The following is a 20,335-nucleotide window of genomic DNA, read 5'->3' as shown; positions in this document are numbered from 1 at the left end:
TTCGCTGCAGCGAGATTCAATCTCGTTGCAACGAAAAACCTTCTGTTTTGGTCTCCTATCTTGTCCAATTGCTGCCCTATCTTTCACTCCTTTGCTACCATATCGGAGCATGGACTTCCAACATTAAGGATTAAATGAGTTAAGTTTAAAATTGGGAGGTTTAGTGAGCAACCCTCGGCCAGTTGAGAATGCCTTTCCACTGCAGCAAAGATTCGTTGTCGTATTTGACTTGCTTGTGCAATATTGAAGCTTTCATACTTCGAATGGTTCGCTATGTATGGGTTTATAATTTTCAAATGATTAATCATTTAAGGGCTTGATGAGGGGTTTTTAATATGAATGGAACTAAATTGCATTGTTTTGAAACAAGTGCATCATGATTTTAAATTCTCCCTTGTTGTTGTTGCTTGTTCCCATCCTTGTTCACTCACTGGGTTTATGCTCACCGTTTTCAACTTCATGTTTTCAGATCATGAGGCAGTCGGTAACTAGGACGAGGTGTCCTTGTAGACTTGTATACATCTTTTGGTAGGTGTCTCGGCATTCAGTAGCTGTACATTCATCAAAGTCCCTCCATTGGAAGTCGAGTAAATTATTGTTTTGTATAGAAGAGTTTAATGTAAATTATAAAGATAAATGTTGTAGACAATGTATATACACTTGCTTGGTATGCTAGTATGAAATGGCAAATGTTAAATGTTATTTTGGTTCTAAGTTATGAAATATGACTTAGTAGTTTATGATGAATGATGAACAAGTCAGATTATTAGGCCTGCTTGGGCTTAGAGGACTACGTCCATTGGGCCCATGCGCCGGTCATGGCCCAAAATTTGGGTCGTGACATGGGCCCTCGAATAACCAAAAGTAAGAAAAACTGTAGACCTACAGTTTGGAGGACGCAAATCCAAGGGAAGCCCTCAATGGAATCAGCTATATACAGCCTACTCTGAGCCTGAAATGGGTGGAAATGAGGGTGGTGAGATTATAAAATCCCAGTGAGTAAACAAACATCACTCAAAATATCTAAAGTCGAGTAAAAGAAGCCTATTAAAACATTTCATCCAAATATGTTTTTCATAACATAAATATTCATTTCATTTAAAAACATTAACATGGCTTATGAGTATCTTAAAACTTGGCTAATGCCAAAATCATTATCATACTCAGTTATCAGGGATACCTTGGCCGAGGGCTATCCCAAATCGAGTCCGCCAAGGCTATTAAAAGTTATGTACACATAAATCATGTTTTCATTTTAAAAATATAGCCGTTTCTTGGCGTTGGCCGAGTTCCCCCTCACGTGGTGGTTTGGCGTGAAGTGAACTCTAAAAGTTATACCTCGGGAGTTACCCTACTCACCTCTCCAATCGAGGTAAAAAATAAAGGGGTTTACTGTGCCCCTCTAATAGGTTGGTCCATAGAAACCCGCCCATTGCAGCAAGCCAAACCCACCATACAATAAAATTTTGACAGTATGACAGGGCTAATATAATACTATCCAGCTTGCAAGTTTAAAATAGAACAATTCATACAGTTCACAAAACACATCCCAGCCAGTCATGCCAATACATCAACATAAGCCATTTATTCAAATCATAAGTTTACAACATAACAGTGGTCTCCAATTACTCTATTTTTAAAGTCGTTATTTCGTTTCAAAACAATTTATAAAATCTAAAATTTACCATTTAACTAATTTTCATAAAATTTCACCAAATCCGAATTAAAACATACTTTAGATAATTAAAATGATGATAAGGTTACTCACTATTTCGAGAGTCGAATTTCTAAAGTACTCCGACTATCGATCTTCGGGTACAATTTCCTTGCCCTCATCGGAGGATTCACCACCTTGACACAGTACAAAATCGAGAAACTTACTTCATTGGTACCAAATTGAAATTAAACTAATTTAGACTACTAATGCATGATATGGAATGTAAAATGCATGGGTAACCATCTAAATCCACTATTGGCCTAATTCATCTTATCACCCGATTAATTGGCTAACGCGTCCAATTTAACTCCAAATTGCTCCATTTCTTTTCCAATACCTTTATTCACCAAACTCAAGTCAAATAACCTAAAATTTGGCAAAACCATCTTCACTTTTCTTCATAAAATTTTTGGTCAATAATGGTGCATTAACATTGTGATTTTTCCTACTACTTTTCCACACCATAATTCATCATTTTCTAACAAATTCTCTTAAAATAAAAATCAAACTCATCCTCACTCAATACAAGGTAGGTTTCGGGCATTGATGGTGATGGGGAAAATGAATTCTTTTCTAGTTGTTTTGTTTCTAGACATGGTAAACTAACTAAAAACACTAACATAACTTAGAATCAAATCAATCCAACATCATTCTCTCTCCATACCTATTCCGACCAGCCATGAATTCACCATAAAACATGAAATTCAACCATGAAAAACAAGGAGAAATGCATGGGAAAGGTAGATTACAAGTCAAAATCAAGAAATTTTACCTTTTGTCACTTGTTTCCTTGAATTTTCACATTTTTTCCCTTGAATTTTTCCACCTAGGGTTTTTGTTTTTCTTTTCTTCCTTTGTTCTTCCTTTGGTTTTCCTTTGGCAGGCCATATGAAGAGAAATGGGCTGATTTTATGTTGATTTATAATGAAAATAATGAATGGATGAGATTTTGACACATGTCACCATTCCATTGGTCCATGTGTCATACTTAGCCAATAAGCAATCTCTCTCCACCACTTAAATTTTCTCAATTATCCATCATAATATTGGGTAAAATCCATGTGCTGGACAAATGTTGGGTGGTGTAAAATTACAATTTTACCCTTAAGGTGGTAAAATTACTATTTTACCCCTATACTCTGAAAAATATCGAGATTACAATTTTTTCACTTTTCAACCACAAATCATACTCCAATAAGTCAAATGTGATCAAAATCTTTGAAAATTTTTCCATTTTGTCCTTGAGTGGCAAAATTACCATTTTGCCCCTAGATAGTGAAATTTTCAGTTTGACTCCAAATTGATCCTCGAACTCTGAATCACCATTTTAAATCATTCTTAGACTGTAAAATTTTCAATTTCACCCTAAAATCTCTATTTGATCTAGATCGAGGCTTAAATCAACTTTGTTGTACCTTTAGGTACAATACCTACTTTTGTAAATTTTTTCGGACTCTCCTAGCATGCAAACATGATATCCATCACATGTATGTCATGACAAGTATTTTATAAGGTCAAGCTTTACACCTGCACTTTCGTCCGTACAATGCTTTAAAATGAGCCATCCCGATACTAGCTTGGTATCTATTATTATATGCGAATTCTGCTAAAGGTAATTGTTGATTCCACGTGGTTCCCAAATCCAATACAATTGACCTTGGCATATCTTCGAGCATTTGTATCACACGCTCTGACTGAACATTCGTTTGGGGATGATATGTAGTACTGAAGTCTAAATGAGTGCCTAAAGCTCCATGTAAACTTCTCCAAAACTTATTAGTAAATATGGCCCTTGATTAGACACTATGGTCACGGGAACTCCATGCAATCGTACAATACAATCATTGTAAATCTTGGCATACTTAGTTAACCCATAGCTAGCTTTTACTAGAATGAAGTTAGTCAACTTGGTCAATCGATCCACTATTTACCCATATCAAATCATATTGTCCACTCACACAAGGTAATCCTGTCGCAAAATCCATTGCCACATGTTCCCAGTTGCATTCAGGAATCAGCAAAGGTTGTAGTAAACCTGGGGGTTTCCCATGTTCAGCTTTGACTTGTTGGCAAGTTAAGCACTTGGCTATAAATTCAACTACATCCTTCTTCATCCTTGGCCACCAATAAACCATTTTTAAATCATGATACATTTTAGTGGCTCCTGGATGTACGATATAGGCGGTAACGTGAGCCTTTTCCAAAATTTCTTCTCTCAAGTTATCTCGATCTGGCACATACGTTCGGGATCCATACTTCAACAATCCCTCATCTCCATACTCATAATTCAAATCCCGCTCTTTTGATCCTAAAATTTTCATTACAAATTCACCTTGTTCTTAGGCATTACGAATTCGGTCCAAGATCATTGGTCGTACTCGAAAATGAGCAATAAGGGCACTAGGCCCACCAATAGCAATCTTGACCCCCATACTGCCTAGGCTTTGCCATTCACGTACTATACTTCTTTGTTTAATAGACAAATGTGCCAAACAGCCCATCGACTTTCGGCTTAAAGCATCAGCCACAACGTTCACCTTGCCAGGGTGATATTGGATGGTATAATCGTAATCCTTAAGCAATTCCATCCATCGGCGTTGCCTCAAATTAAGATCACGCTGTTGAAATATATACTTCAAACTCTTGTCATCAGTATATATTTCAAAGCACTCCCCGTACAGAAAATGACGCCAAATCTTCAATGCAAACACTGTTGTTGCCATTTCCAAGTCATGAGTAGGATAGTTTTGCTCATGCCTCTTGAGTTGCCTTGAGCCATACACGATCACCCTACCATTTTGCATCAGCACACATCCTAGTCCAACCCTTGATGCATCACAATACACAACATAACCTCCGGTACCATTTGGTAAACTTAAGGCAGATGCAGAAATCAAGCACTCTTTCAGTCTTAAGAAGCTGCCTTCACACTCGTTATTCCATTCAAATTTAGCTCCCTTATGAGTCAACTTGGTCAATGGTGCTGTGATTTTTGAGAAATCCTGCACAAATCGATGATAATATCTGGCTAGTTCAAGAAAACTCCGAACCTCAGTAGCCGTACTTGGTCTTAACCAAGTTTGGATCGACGCAACCTTTTGTGGATCCACCCTAATCCTTTCCTTCGATATCACATGTTCGAGAAAACTAACGCTCTCTAACCAAAAGGCGCATTTAGAGAACTTCGCATATAATTCATGTTCTTGAAGTGTTTGTAACACCATTCTCAGGTGTTGTGCATGCTCTTCGAGACTTCGAGAATACACCAGGATATCATTAATAAATACCACCACAAATCTACCAAAATAGGGCCTGAATACTCTATTCATTAAATCCATGAAAGTGGCAGGAGCATTAGTTAAACCAAAAGACATCCCTAAAAACTCATAATGTTCGTACCTAATACGAAATGTAGTCTTTAGTATATCTTCCTCCCGAACTCTTAATTGATGGTACCCCGAGCGTAGATCAATTTTCGAGAAACATTGCGCTCCTTGCAGTTGATCGAATAAATCATCGATCTTGGGAAGTGGGTATTTATTCTTAATAGTCACACTATTCAACTTCCAATAATCTACACATAACCTCAAACTTCCATCGTTTTTCTTTACAAATAATATTGGAGCTCCCCAAGGCGAAGTACTTAGACGAATAAATCCTTTTTTTCCTAACTCTTGGAATTGCTCTCGTAGTACTCGCATTTCTACTGGTGCCATTCAATAGGGAACTTTAGATATTGGTTCCGTGCAGGAATCAAATTAATGCAAAACTCAACTTCTCTTTCTGGGGGTAACCTTGGCAATTCCTCAGGGACCATGTCTTCAAATTCGTTAACTATTGGCACCATTTTAATATCTGGAACTTTTTCCTCCATTAACACATCTTCCTTAACCACCACACATGCCAAGTAATTCTATCCCGTTTCCACTCTAGTAACTCCTGCCAATATTCCTTTATTGCGCGGACTCCTATGTCCATAAATAATAAAGGGGACTTCTCTGGGAAACTTAAATTCTACATACTTATAGTGACAATCGACATTGGCATAACAATCATGTCATGACCCGGTACTCTCTTCGAGCCCGTGACAACTGCCGCGATGTCCCAATAGACATACCTTACCCGAAATGTCAACCGAAACCTCGCAAGGCTCTAGCATTAGTTTTCTGCCTCCCCTATGAGCAATAGTTACTAAACATCATGTTTTAAAGGAATATAGACTATTTTCAAATAAAAAACAATCAAAAAGTAATTTCTACAACACAGGGGTATTTTGGTCATTTTATCTGAAAATTTCGAAACCTACTAAAAATATAACATATAAATGAAAAATATACATTTCATATCTAAAAATAAATTTAGGTATCTAAATCATCCATTTAAAGTGAATTTATAACTAATAGAACTAAATAAAAATATTGGATAAAATAATTCATTTTCATATAAAACAATATTTATAAAATTCTACATAAACAATTTCTGTAGCGTAATAAAAAAATAAATTCGTATACATAATAGCACACAGCGCCAGGGTATACAAAAGTATTTTACATTGATATTTGACCCCCAAAATAAAAAAAATAAACAGGACTGTAGACCTACGATTTTTAAGTGTGCAAATCCAAAAGCAAACCCTCGATAAAATCGATTGTCTACAAACTGCTTGAAATGCCCCATACTTTGATATGGTGATAAAGAAAGTTTGTTGGATGCGAATTGAGGCATAATAAGGAACTCTAGGAACCAAAAAGACAAGATAAAGTTTTTAGAATAAAATAATATTTTATTAATAAAATATTATTAAAATATTAATATTTAGCCGGATGTCGAAATCAGTCATGAAGAAGGATCATATGGTTGATCCAAGTGGGGGAGAAGATGTCAAGCCTGACTCTATAAAATACTTGTCATGACATGCATGTGATTGACTGAATGTTTACATACAAGGAGAGCCTCGAAAAATCGATAAAAGTCGGTATTGTACCTAGAGGTACAACAAAGTTGATTTAAGCCTCGAACTAGATCAAATAGAGATTTTAGGGTGAATTGAAAATTTTAAAGTCTTAGAATGACTTAGAATGGTGATTCAGAGTTCGAGAATTAATTTGGAGTCAAACCAGAAATTTCACTATTTAGGGGCAAAATGGTAATTTTGCCACTCGAGGACAAAATGGGAAATTTGTTTTCAAATATTTTGATCATATTTGACTTATTGGAGTGTGATTTGAGGTTGAGAAGTGAAAAATTGTAATTTCGGTATTTTTCGGAGTGTATGGGTAAAATGATAATTTTACCACCCCAAGGGCAAAACAGTAATTTTTCACCACCAGAACACTTGTCCAGCATATGGATTTTATCCAATTTTATCATGGATAATTGAAGAAAATTATATGATGGAGAGAGAAAGCTTAATAATTAAGAAATAAAAATGGACCAATGAAATGTGACACATGGCATATTTATAACCATTAAATATTTAGCTTTAAAATTAATACAAAATCAGTCCATTTCTCATTCATATGGCCAGCCAAAGAAGAAAAAAGGAGGAAAGGAAAAAAAAACAAGAACCCTAGGTGGGAAAATTGAAGAAAAAGTGTGGGATTTCAAGGGATTAAGCTAATAAAGGTAAAATTTCTTGATTTTGACTTGTGATTTACACTACCCATGCTTTCTTTTTCATTTTCCATGGTTAGATTTCATGTTTTCATGGTGAATTCATAGCTGATTGGAATGGGTATGGAGAGAGAATGAAGTTGGATTGATTTGATTCTAAGTTATGTTAGTGTTTTTAGTTAGTTTATCATGTCTAGAAACAAACCAACAAGAAAAATTCATTTTCTCCCATTACCCATCATTGGCTGAATTTTCTAGGGAGGATATTATGGCTGAAATTGATGATATTTCATGATATTTTGGTGATATTTGATGTTTGGTGAGGCTAGAAATTAAATGAGAAATTTTGGTGTGAAAATCTAAATTTTTGCTTAACGTATAAACATGTGTGATTATTGACCCGAAACTAATAAATTGAATCTCATTCACAGTCACTGAGGTAATTTAGGTATAATTGGAGTGTAGAAAGTGAGAAGAATTGATATGGAGTTAAATTGGAGATTTTAGCCGATTAGACCGAGCATAATGTAACTTAGGTCAAATATCACATTTAAGTGATTAATCGGACATTTTGCATCCCATCGCATGTATTCATTTAGATTTAGAGAGCCTGAAATAGTTTATGATAAATTGACACAATTTATTGAAATTCGTGTCACGTATGATGTATAGGTGGTGAGCCCTCTAACAAGGGTAAAGAGATTGTGCCCGAAGACCAAGAATAGGGGTATATTGAACTCCTAGTACTGTGAGTAACCTTATCATCATTTTAATTATCTAAAGTATGTTTTTACTTGGTTTTGGTGAAATTTTATGAAAATGAGTTAAATGGCAAATTTTAGGTTTTATAAACAAAAATGGGTTTAAATGAAAATATTTTAAAAATTGTCTTGAAACGAAATGAAGGTTTTGGAAAATAGAGTAATTGGAGACCACTGGTATGTTGTAAATTTATGACTGAAATTGATGGCTTATGTTATTGTGTTGGCATGACTGGCTGGGATGTGTTTTATAAATTGTATGAATTGTGTTGGCATGACTGGCTGGGCTGTGTTTTATAAATTGTATGAATTGTTCTATTTTACATTTGCAGGCTGGATAGTATTATATTAGCCTTGTCATGCTGTCAAAATTTTATTGATTGGTGGGATAATTATTAGCTTACTACAATGGGCGAGTTTTCGTGGACCGACCTATTAGAGGGGCACGGTAAACCCTGTTATATCTTACCTCAGTATGAGAGGCGCAGGTGGATAACTTATGAGGCTAACACTATTAGAGTTCACTTCAAGCCTATCACTACTCGGTACTCCCCTCGAGCCCGTGACAACCGCCACGGTACCCCGATAGACACTCATTTCTCGGAATGCCAACCGAGACCCCGCAAGGCTTAATATCAGTATCTCCTTTCCCTCGTGAGTAACCGTTGTCGAAAATCATGTTCCAGAAGATTTTAAGCTGTTTCAAACTCAAAACAAATAAAATAATAATTTTCGTCTCACAGGGGTATTTTAGTCATTTTTCCCTAAAAATTTCAAACCTGGCTAAAATGTAATATTCGAGTACCAAACATATAATTCATAATCAAAAGTGAGTTTTAAGGTCTAAAATCTTCATTTAAAACGAAATTTCGATTATTTGGATATAATAAGAAAATAAAAGAAATGTTAAGTAAAATATTCTATTTTCTTATAAAACAATATTTTTAGAGTTATACGTAAATAATTTTTGTAGCGTAAAAGTTAAATAAATTCATACATACTGTAATACAGTAAGCCAAAGTATTTAATTTAATTTATAATAATAAGTGGGCCTCCGAATAAATAAAAGTAAAGAGGACTATAAACCTACAGTTTGAAGAATGCAAACCCAACGGTAGTCCTCGATGAGATCAGCTATCTACAGTCTAATCTGAGCCTGAAATGGAGGGAAAGGAGGGTGGTGAGATTTTATAATCCCAGTGAGTAAACAAACATCATTCAAAAGATCTAAAGTCTGAGTAAAAAGAGACAATTAAAATATTTCATCTCAATATGTATTTCATAACATAAATATTCATTTTATTTAAATATTCAACATGGCTTATGAGTATTTTAAAAGCTTGGCTCCTGTCAAAATCATTCTCGGGGATACCTTGGTTGAGGCATCTTACCGAGTCCGCCAAGGTTGTAAAAATTTTGTATACACGAAAACATATTTTTAGTTTGAAAAACACAGTCGTTCCTTGGCGTTAGCAGAGATCATCATCACGAGGTGGTTCGGCATGACGTGGACTTTAACCATACCTCAAGAGATACCCTACACGCCTCTTCGACCGAGATACATATATATATATGGATTCTGTGCCCCTCTAATAGGCTGGTCCACAGAATCCACCCACTACAGCAAGCTAAACCCACCATACAATAAATTTTTGACAGCATGACATGACTAATATAATACTACCCAGCCTGCAAATGCAAAATAGAACAATTCATACAGTTCACAAAAATACAACTCAGCCAGTCATGCCAACACATTAACATAAGCCATCAATTCAAATCATAAATTTACAACATATTAGTGGTCTCCAATTACTCTATTTTCAAAATCGTTATTTCGTTTCAAGATAATTTATAAAATCTTTTCATTTAAACACATTTTTGTTTGCAAAACCTAAAATTAGCCATTTAACTCATTTTCATAAAATTTCACCAAAATCGAGTTAAAACATACTTTAGATAATTAAAATGATGATAAGGTTACTCACTATTTCGAGAGTCGAATTTCTAGAGTACTCTGACTACCGATCCTCGAGTACAATTTTCTTACCTTTATCGGAGGATTCACCACCTAGACATAGTATAAAATCGAGAAACTTACTACGTTGGTACTAAATCAAAATTAAACTAATTTAGACTACTAATGCATGATATGGAATGCAAAAATGTCCGAATAGCCATTTAAATACGGTATTCGACCTAATTCGCACTATTCTCGGTGTAATTGGTTAAAACCTCCAATTTAACTCCAAATCGATTTCTTTCACTTTCTACACTCCAATTATACTTAAAATACCTCAATGACTATGAATATAATTCAATTTATCAATCCAAACCATAAATTGCACAAGTCTATACATTAGGTAAAAATTCAAATTTTCATGCCAAAATTTCCCATTAAATTTCTAGCCTCACCAACCATTGAATATCATCAAAATATCATGAAATATCATCAATTTCAGCCTCAATATTCTCCCTAGAAAATTTGGCCTCTTATGGGTAATGGGAGAAAATGAATTTTTTCTTATTGTTTTGTTTCTAAATATGCTAAACTAACTATAAACACTAACATAACTTAGAATCAAATCAATCCAACTTCATTCTCTCTCCATACCCATTTGGTCAGCCATGAATTCCCCATGAAAACTTGAAATTTAACCATGGAAAATAAGGAGAAATGCATGGGAAAGGTAGATCACAAGTCAAAATCAAGAAATTTTACCTTTGATTGCTTAATTCCTTAAAATCCCATACTTTTTCTTTAATTTTCCCACCTAGGTTTTGTTCTTTCTTTGTTCTTCTTCACTTCATGCTTAGGCCAGCCATAATGAAGGAAATAAGCTGATTTTTGCTGATTTTAAAGCTAAAAAAAAAAAGGATAATAACTTGACACGTGTCACCATATTATTGGTCCATTTGTAATTTCTTAACTATTAAGCTTTCTCTCTCCACCACTTAAATTCCTTCAATTATCCATGATAATATTGGATAAAATCCATGTGCTGGATAAGTGTCGAGTGTGTAAAATTACAATTTTGCCCTTAGGGTGGCAAAATAACCATTTTACCCCTATGCTCCAAAAAATATCAGGATTACAATTTTTTTTTTATTTCTCAACCTCAAATCATACTTCAATACTCAAATCATACTCAAATAAGTCAAATGGGGCTAAAGAATCTTTTCTAAAAATTTCCATTTTGTCCCCAAGTGGCAAATGACCATTTTACCCCCGAATAGCGAAAATTCCAGTTTGACTCCAAATTAATCCTCAAACTCCAAATTACCATTTTGAGTCATCCTTGGACTATGAAGCTCTTAATTTCACCTTAAAATTCCTATTTAATCTATTTCAAAGCTTAAATCAATTTTGTTGTACCTCTAGGTACAATACCTACTTTTGTAAATTTTTTAGGACTCTCCTAGCATGCAATCATGCTATCACATGTATATCATGATAAGTATTTATAAAGTAGGGCTTGACAATACCAAACCACCACGTGAGGGGGAACTCGGCCAACGCCAAGGAACAGCTATGTTTTCAAAATAAAAACATGACTTTTGCATACATGACTTTCTAATAGCCTTGGCGGACTCAGTTAGGATAGCCCTCAGTCAAGGTATCCTAGATAACTGAGTATGATAATAATATTTGGCATGAGCCAAGCTTTTTTTTAAGAAATTCATGAGCCATACTGATTACTTGATTTAAATAAATTAATTTCATTTAGTTGAAATAAGTTGAAAAATGATAAATAACATATTTGGATGAAATGTTTTAATAGTCTCCTTCTACTCTCCTTTAGATATTTTAAATGATATTTGTTTACTCACTAGGATTATATAATCTCACCACCCTCCTTTCCACCCATTTCAGGCTCATGATAGTCGGTAGATAGCTCATTTCATCGAGGATTACAATTGAACTGGCATTCTCAAAATATGTAGGTTTATCTCTCTAGATACCATTGGTCATTCGTGGGCCCACGTGTCACTGCAAATTTAATTTTATACTTTGGTTATCTGTATTACAATATATATGAATTTATTTTACTTTTTCGTTGTAAAAATTAATTATGCAGTGTTCTAAAAATATTATTTTATGAGAAAATTGAATATTTTATTCTATATCTTTTTTATATTCAAATAGTTATAATTTCATTTTAAATGAAAGTTTTAAACGTTTAAATTTATTTTTGATTATGAATTATGTGTTTTATACTTGCATACTACATTTTTAACTAGTTTTGAAACTTGAGGAAAAATGACCAAAATGCCCCTATGAGACAAAAATCATTTTTTTATTGATTTCAGTTGGAAATAGTTTAAATTCTTTTAGAACATGATATTTGGTAACGGTTGCTCACCGGGGAAAAGAGAAACTGATATTAAAGCCTTACGAGGTTTCGGTTGACATTCTGGGTAATGAGTGTCGATCCGAATAACGCGGCTATTGTCACGAGCTCGAGGGGAGTACCGAGTCGTGACACTGCTCTGAACATGAAATGGGTGAAAAGAAAGGGGTGAGTTTTTATAAACCTAGTGAGCAAGCAAAGTTCATCTATAACATCTAAAGTCGAGTAAATTGAGACAATTAAAACATCTCTTCATAATATGATTCATAACATTAAAACTCATTTCAACAATATAAAACAATTACATTTCATCAAAAATAATCAGCATGGCTTATGACTATCTTAAAACTTAGCTTGTGCCAAAACTCGTACTCGGTAATACCTTACGCAGCACATCCAACCAAGTTCGCCAAGGCTATTAAATTAACATATACACAAAAAACATGTTTTTACGTTTAAAAACGTAACCGTTCCTTGGCGTTGGCTGAGTTTCACCCTCACGTGGTGGTTCTACGTGAAGTGAACTCTAAACTACCTTAGGAGATACCCTCCGCGCCTCTCATACTAAGGTAAAATATAACGGGGTTTACCGTGCCCCTCTAATAGGCAGGTCCACGGAAACCCGCCCACTGCAGTAAGCTAATCACTTACCCCACCAAATCAATAAAAATTTTGGTAGCATGACATGGCTAATATGATATTACCTAGCCTGTCAAGGTAAAACAAAACAGTTCATATATTCCACACAAACACAAATCCAGCCATTCATGCCATCACATTATCATAAGCCATTAATTCAGACCATATATCAAACACGAGTATATAGTCTCCACTTACTCAATTTCCAAAACCAGTATTCAATTTCAAAACAAGTTATAAATCTCATTTCGTTTAACTAACACTTCAATTTTAAAACATAATAATTTACCAGTGCAGAATACAAGTATAAAGGATGGGTGTTTAAGTGTAGTGAGGTGAAGAGAAAATTCTCTAGTTTTTCAGCTTTTAATGACTCAAATCTCTTCAAAACTTCCAAAAACTTGTTTCTAATTGTTGGAAGACCCTTTTATACTTGGAGATGCAACTCTGATGGTGGTTTGGCAGTTTATGGCCATTGAAAACAGTTGAGGATGAGTTCTAGCCGTTAATCTGTCTTGTAGTGCTCTAGTTCAAATTGTAAACAGAGAGCTCTTAGTCGATTGACTTGGTCGACTAAGTTGATTCTATTTCTAGTTTGCTGATCTTGGCAAAGAGCACTTAGTCAACTGACTTGGTCGACTAAGTTGGTTCTGTTTTTCAAACTCTTCAGCCTACCATTTCTCCAATTTGAAGTTTGGTCAACCAATGTTCTTCCTTGTTTCACCAATAAGCTTCCTCCTTGTTGGACAGTCATGTCTTATTATTTTTATCTCCCTTTTTCTTTTGATATACACTTTGAAAGATTGATTTATTAATTTCATAAATTAAATGTTCAGCACACTCAAGTAAAGGCATTAGACACAAATGAATGAGAATATTTTGCTATCATTAAAAACATATAGAGTCAACATTCTCTTTCTCTTATTTTTGATGATGACAAAACACTCTTAGATTAAAAGTGCAATGTCTATGTTCAATATGAATGCTTCAAATCTTTATGCATAATGAGTTACTCCCCCTTAGTCAATGCATCTAGTTTTCTTTAAAGATTTGCAATAAACTATTTATCATATCCATAACAGCTAAACAAGATATACAATTCCCACAGTAGCTAAGCAAGATATATTGAATATCCATAATAACTAGCACATAATATTCAATAAAATCCTAACTAAGCATCACACATATAAATTAAACATGGAAACCTATCACACTCAATTTAACTTACTTTTCCTTCTCTCTTTTTTTTTGTCATCATTAAAAAAGATATTCAAAACTCCCCCTTAATGAGTGCATCTAGATTTTCCTTTAATCTTTAAATTAAACTTTAATGAATAAGAATCATAAGCACTCATATACTTAAGTCATACAAGCTTATAGATATAGTTCAATAACTTCAAAAGTCAAACTTGTGTCTATGTAAGAACAAATGTATGGGAGTTAAATCATTTCAAGAATTTGTCAAAGATTACTCAAATAATATTCAAGCAAATTTCATCATTTTGTCATAATCAAAACTATAATAATTTTAAAGCTAACAATCTCCCTCTTTTTGATATGACAAAACTATGAGCATAATTTGCATTTGAAATGATTTTAAAATCTCCCCCTCAACATATGCATAAAATTAAATTTGCTCATAAACTTTCTCCCCCTTTTTGTAAAGCCTGACCTTATAAAATACTTGTCATGACATACATGTTATGATAGCATGATTGCACGCTAGGAGAGTCTCGAAAAATTTACAAAAGTAGGTATTGTATTTAGAGGTACAACAAAGTTGATTTAAGCCTCAAACTAGATCACATAGAAAATTAAAGGCGAAATTAAGAGCTTCACAGTCCAAGGATGACTCAAAATGGTAATTCAGAGTTTGAGGATCCATTTGGAGTCAAACCGAAATTTTCACTATCCAAGGGTAAAATGGTCATTTGCCACCTAGGGACAAAATGAAAATTTTTAGAAAAGCTTTTTTTGGCCCCATTTGACTTATTGGAGTATAATTTGAGTATTAGAGTATGATTTGAGGTTGAGAAGTGAAAAAAATTGTAATTTAGGTATTTTTCGGAGCATAGGGGTAAAATGGTAATTTTGTCACCCCAGGGGTAAAATTGTAATTTTACACACCGGACACTTATCCAGCACATGGATTTTATCCAATATTATCATGGATAATTGAAGGAAATTTAAATGGTGGAGAGAGATTGCTTAATTGTTAAGTTTAAAAAAATAGATCAATGGGATGGTGACATGTGTCAAGTTTATATCCATTTATTTTTTTATCTTTAAAATCAACAAAAATTAGCCTATTTTCTTCATTATGGCCAGCCAAAGCATGAAGTGAAGAAGAACAAAGAAAGAACAAAATCTAGGTGGGAAAATTGAAGAAAAAGTGTGGGATTTCAAGGGATTAAGCTAATAAAGGTAAAATTTTGTGATTTTATCTTGTGATTTACACTACCCATGCTTTCTGTTTCATTTTCCATGCTTAGAACTCAAGTTTTCATGATGAACCCCTACTGGCTGAATTTGAGAGGAGAGGTTTTGAGCATTGATTTTGCTAGATTTTAAGTTAATTAAGTGTTTTTGGTTGTTTAGTAATGGAAAGTATGAAAATCTAGCAAGAAATCACTTTGTTCTTCACAAACCCACAAGAGGCTGAATTTTCTAGGGAGGATATTGAGGCTGAAATTGATGATATTTCATGATATTTTGGTGGTATTTAATGATTGGTGAGGCTAGAAATTTAATGGGAAATTTTGGCATGAAAATTTGAATTTTTACCTAATGTATAGACATGTGCGATTTATGGTTCGAACTGATACATTGAATTATTTTCATAGTCATTGAGGTATTTTAAGTATAATTGGAGTGTAGAAAGTGAAGTAAATCGATTTGGAGTTAAATTGGAGGTTTTAGCCAATTACACTGGGAATAGTGCGAATTAGGTCGAATACCGTATTTAAACGGCTATTCGGACATTTTTGCATTCCATATCATGCATTAGTAGTCTAAATTAGTTTAATTTTGATTTAGTACCAATGTAGTAAGTTTCTCAATTTTGTACTATGTCTAGGTGGTGAATCCTTCGATAAAGGTAAGGAAATTGTACTCGAGGATCGGTAGTCAGAGTACTCTAGAAATTCGACTCCCCGAAATAGTGAGTAACCTTATCATCATTTTAATTATCTAAAGTATGTTTTAACTCGGTTTTGGTGAAATTTTATAAAAATAAGTTAAATGGCTAATTTTAGGTTTTGCAAACAAAAATGTGTTTAAATGAAAAGATTTTATAAATTGTCTTGAAACGATATAACGATTTTGAAAATAGAGTAATTGGAGACCACTGGTATGTTGTAAATTTATGATTGGAAATTGATGGCTTATGTTATATTGTTATTGTGTTGGCATGACTGGCTGGGCTGTGTTTTATGAATCGTATGAATTGTTTTATTTTACCCTTACAGACTGGGTAGTAAAATATTAGCCCTGTCATGTTGTCAAAATTTTATTGTACGGTGGGTTTAGCTTGCTGCAGTAGGCGGATTCTATGGACCAGCCTATTAGAAGGGCACGGAATCCAGATATATATATATGTACCTCGGTCGGAGAGACGCATAGGGTATCTCCTGAGGTATGGACAGAGTTCACGTCATGCCGAACCACCTCGTGATGATGAACTCCGCTAACGCCAAGGAATGGCTGTGTTTTTCAAACTAAAAATATGTTTACGTGTATACGAACTTTTTAACAGCCTTGGCGGACTCGGTTAGATGCCTCGGCCAAGGTATCCCCAAGAATGATTTAGGCAGGAGCCAAGCTTTTAAGATACTCATAAGCCATGTTAAATATTTATGTTATGAAATACATATTGAGATGAAATATTATAATTGTCTCCTTTTACTCGACTTTATATATTTCGGATGATGTTTGTTTACTCACTGCGATTATAAAATCTCACCACTCTCTTTTCCACCCATTTCAGGTTCAGATTAGGCTGTAGATAGCTGAGTTCATCGAGGACTACCCTTGGATTTGCATTTCTTCAAACTGTAGGTTCACAATCCTCTTTACTTTTGGTTATTCGGGGGCCCACAGGTTATTGTAAATTAAATTAAATACTCTGACTTACTGTATTACAATATTTATGAATTTATTTAGCTTTTACGCTACAAAAATTATTTACGTATAACTCTATAAATATTGTTTTATAAGAAAATAGAATATTTTACTTAATATTTCTTTTATTTTCTTATTATATCTAAATAATCGTAATTTCGTTTTAAATGAAGATTTTAGATTTTAAAACTCGTTTTTTATTATGAATTATGTGTTTTGTACTCGCTTACTACATTTTTAGCAAATTTCGAGATTTTTGAGGAAAAATGATCAAAATGCCCCTGTGAGGAAAAATTTATTTTTCTATTGTTTTGAATTGGAAATAGTTTATAATCTCTCAAAACATGATTTTAGCAACTAATACTCATGGGGGAAGTGAGAAAAACTAACGTTAAGCCTTGTGAGGTTTCGATTGACATTTCGAGTAATGAATGTCTATCGGGACGTCGCGACGGTTGTCACGGGCTCGATGGGAGTTCTGGGTCGTGACACTTTTTGTTATATCAAAAAGGTTAAGAAGAGTGAACATTAAACACTTAAGCTCAAGAAACAATGGTTATGAAAGTCCATCAAGAATATAAGCGTTAAGACTATGGATATGTAACCACAAAGTCACCAAGTCATCATATATATGCACTTAATATCCTCAACCATGTCACTAAGAAAAATAACATTTATGAAGTTCAAGAAAGATAAGCATAAAGATGTTCAATAAGCACATAAGCAATATTTCAACTCCAATACCAAGTGTTAAAGCTCAATAAACCAATTGATAGATGTAAGTAAAATCTCCTCTTTTGTAAAAGCACAATATCAATTATGAGAGATGGAATCATTTTAAAGCTCATTATATCAATTGGTAAAGCACTAGTAAAGACTTCCCATATCACTAAGCATTTCAAGCATATCAACTTCAAGGCTCAAAACATTTAATAAAGATAGGATCATTTTAAAGCACAAGGGAGAAGAGACAATTATAAAGCTTGATGCTAATTTTAAAGCTAGACACTAATTGAGAAAACTTAAGGCTTGATACCAATTATGCATTTCAATATTCAAGTTTAAGTGAGAGGCGATATAAGACACAATATCTATTTTGGTGTTTAGCAAGATGTTACCAGTAGCGAAGAACACCAAATGTTGAATTCTCACCAAACCTTGTTGTTGAAGATCTTAATTCGTTATGATATCAATGACAATGATTGACTCCCCTTTAAGAAATCATAAGCTCAACACAAAATGTTAGAGATACTCAATAGATCAAATATTAGGAGAGAAATCATGAGCCTAGAATAAATGAGCATTCATATGGATATTCAATTTATTTCCCTAATACTCAAGTATTCATGGAACCAAAAAAATATGAGCATTTGAATGGATGTTCAACATATTCATCACATACTCATATTTTCAAGAAGTATTTGCCAAGTAGTTCCTAGGCATGTCTAAGGTATCATTAATCTTCAAGCACTATTCTCAATTATCATCAAGTATTATCAATCGTCATCAAACATTCATTATTTAGTCTCAATATCAATTAGCCAAGAAATATATCAATCAAGCATTTCTAGGAAATTCTCTAATTCATACATGAAAATAGCAGCTCAAGGAGAAATTAAAAAATATCATCACTAAGCATTTTTAGTGAATATTCTTCCCAATCAATTCCGAGCGATCATTCATCCAGATCATTTTGAAGCAACCATTGCAAGATGTATTCTCCATATTATATATGAAATTGTTAATTCAAGGAGAACTTTCAAAGAAGGCATATTATTATTAACGAAGCATGACTAAGGCATTTTGCATTATTGCAATCATGTATGAGAGTTATGATCAAATAAGCACAAACATGGTTACAAGAAATAACATGGCTATCTTCCTTAATCATGATTCCAATTTTGTTCATCAAAATGCAAGCATGACTTCAATATAGACATATACCCATTGAAAAAATATGCAACCATTAAAGTTCAAGGTACATGCAATTTCTCAATTATTCATAATTCATGAGTGAAATCAATTGTTATAGAATATTGAAAGTAAAGCACTCAACTCATGAATATATGCAAAGTGAACATTCAATCATCAATGAATACCAATTATCAAGAAAAAAAAAGATATATTTAATCAAAGCACATTAGGCATTCATTGCTAACTAAAGCTATAGGCCATATTTTATTTGACATGTCAAGTTGTTTACGGTGACCTATAAGCTAAAGTTGGATGCACATAAAATCTTTAGATCATGTAAACGTTAAGGCTCAATGAAAACATAGTTAACATTTAAATGCATATTTAAAATAAATTTCAACTATGTCAACTCACTATATATGCCATGATCAAACTTGACAATTAAATTCATTTTCAAATGTATAGCTCAAGTCAAGTTTTAAACTTCAAACCTTAAGGTCAAGCAAAATGAAAAATCATGTAAGCATGTGTCTTGACCAATATAGTAGATGAACCAAGAATATTTTCACTAAGTTCAATGAGTTCATCCTAATCAAATAAGTATGCATAATCAAGAAATCAATTTTGAAACAATCATTTGAGCACAAACGTAAAATATATTTCAAGAATTGTTCCTAGATTAGCATTTGAACATTTCAATTTTCATGAGAAGATATTTTCAATATATGCACATGAAAATCCAATCAGATTAACAAATTCAAGCATTGGCGAACAATTTCTCATATTTCTATTTTGTTGTTGTAAATACATGAGAATTTATGGAATCAATATGAGTGTCATGCTTGAGAATAGATAGATTTATGTCATCAAAAAGGATTTCCCATTTTTCAGCAAGTTTTACAATTTCAAGAACATGTACTTGCACCAAATGATCATGAGAGTATTCACAATGCAAGTTTTTAAGAGTCAAGAATCATCTTTGACAAGGAAATTCAGGGCAGAAAATATTGCAAGGACAAGAAGTAATGTAAGGAGACATTTTGGAACTCAAAACCTGTCCATTTTGGCTTTAGAGCATTCAAGAGTCGACTACATATCCTTGGGGTCCACTTTTTATCATTCTAGCAGCAGCATTGTTTGCATTTTGTTCTCCAATAGTCGACTAGCTATGCTAAGGAGTTAATTATGCTTGATTCCTACATATTGAAAAGCCAAAAAAA

General features: G+C 33.6%; 3 long non-coding RNA genes across 3 annotated transcripts; 2 read left to right on the top strand and 1 right to left on the bottom strand.

The window, feature by feature from the left end:
• On the top strand, positions 7,302 to 8,849 carry LOC108662877. The gene is made up of 3 exons (XR_001928732.1): positions 7,302 to 7,342; positions 8,003 to 8,078; positions 8,491 to 8,849. It is a non-coding gene; the product is annotated as an uncharacterized LOC108662877 (long non-coding RNA).
• On the bottom strand, positions 9,207 to 10,918 carry LOC108662876. Its single transcript, XR_001928731.1, has 3 exons — positions 10,814 to 10,918; positions 10,080 to 10,162; positions 9,207 to 9,247 (listed from the first exon to the last, which is right to left on the bottom strand). It is a non-coding gene; the product is annotated as an uncharacterized LOC108662876 (long non-coding RNA).
• LOC108662919 lies at positions 15,468 to 17,108 on the top strand. Its single transcript, XR_001928783.1, has 3 exons — positions 15,468 to 15,506; positions 16,159 to 16,242; positions 17,068 to 17,108. It is a non-coding gene; the product is annotated as an uncharacterized LOC108662919 (long non-coding RNA).

This window comes from Theobroma cacao, chromosome 7 (assembly GCF_000208745.1).
Source record: "Theobroma cacao cultivar B97-61/B2 chromosome 7, Criollo_cocoa_genome_V2, whole genome shotgun sequence".
NCBI lineage: Eukaryota > Viridiplantae > Streptophyta > Magnoliopsida > Malvales > Malvaceae > Theobroma > Theobroma cacao.
Note: the sequence above shows the minus strand (reverse complement) of the source record. Positions and strands in the feature narration are given on the sequence as shown.